At 37.2% G+C, this 884-nt stretch overlaps 1 long non-coding RNA gene across 1 annotated transcript; it reads left to right on the top strand.

Annotated features, from left to right (window-relative positions):
- The first annotated feature begins 49 nt into the window (after positions 1-49).
- On the top strand, positions 50-867 carry LOC112487935 (uncharacterized). The gene is made up of 2 exons (XR_003051515.1): positions 50-192; positions 293-867. It is a non-coding gene; the product is annotated as an uncharacterized LOC112487935 (long non-coding RNA).
- The last annotated feature ends 17 nt before the right edge of the window (positions 868-884 follow it).

The following is an 884-nucleotide window of genomic DNA, read 5'->3' as shown; positions in this document are numbered from 1 at the left end:
TTTTTAAACAATTTTCCATTTATTAAATTTTTGTTTCTCTCATTGTGTTTTTTTTTTATTATTATTAATTTTTTTCTTACTAATTTGATGTGATCATGTCTCAGGTTCCCCGTGGGTTTCCCACTGGCAAGTTTTGTTGCAGAATGCTGCCCCCTGGCTGGAGAAGAGATTGGAGATTGTTACTCAAAAAAGGTGATTTTTAAATCTTTTCAAGTGAAGAATACATCAAAAAATTAAAAACGTTTGTAGTTGTTCCTTTGATTCACCATGTCTCCTTCTCTCCACCAATCAGCTGAAGGCCATGTCCAAGTTCATTTGCACCTCCAAGAAGTCGGCCAATCCTGCTGTGCGCCGCTGTTGCCGCATGCCTGCAAACGCCTTCCCAGGATGCATGTCAACAGTCCTCTTGAATGCCATCGACAAAGCAACCAAAGAGCAGAGCAAGAAAAGAAAGTGCCCAATTTCCTAAAACTCTTATGACCCTCTGCTGTCGACCCCTTCAGCTTTGTGGGAAAATGGTACAGGTGGAGCAGAGGTCACCTAGAGCCACTAAAACAAAGAAAATACTGCAGCACAAATTCTACTTAAAGGTCCACCAATTAAAAGACGTGTGGATCATTGTTTAGCTTCACCTGCAGCACATTAAGTGGAATTATTGCTAATTAACGCCTGCATTCAAAGATAAATAACCAAAAACAATGCATTGTTTATGGATCGTACTTTTTGTGTCTCTGTACTACTGGTTTTGTACGCTGCTTTTATATGTTTGATCTCAAATTACGTACCACTGTTTTCTTTTTTTTATACATTTATTATGTGTACAATGGTATTTACAACACAACTAATAAAATAGATCAAATAAATAAATGTGTGTGTTTTATTTA

Source organism: Cynoglossus semilaevis, chromosome 13, assembly GCF_000523025.1.
Source record: "Cynoglossus semilaevis isolate Cse_v1.0 chromosome 13, Cse_v1.0, whole genome shotgun sequence".
NCBI classification, from domain to species: domain Eukaryota; kingdom Metazoa; phylum Chordata; class Actinopteri; order Pleuronectiformes; family Cynoglossidae; genus Cynoglossus; species Cynoglossus semilaevis.
The sequence above is the reverse complement of the archived record's forward strand: the minus strand, read 5'-3'. Positions and strand labels throughout refer to the sequence as shown.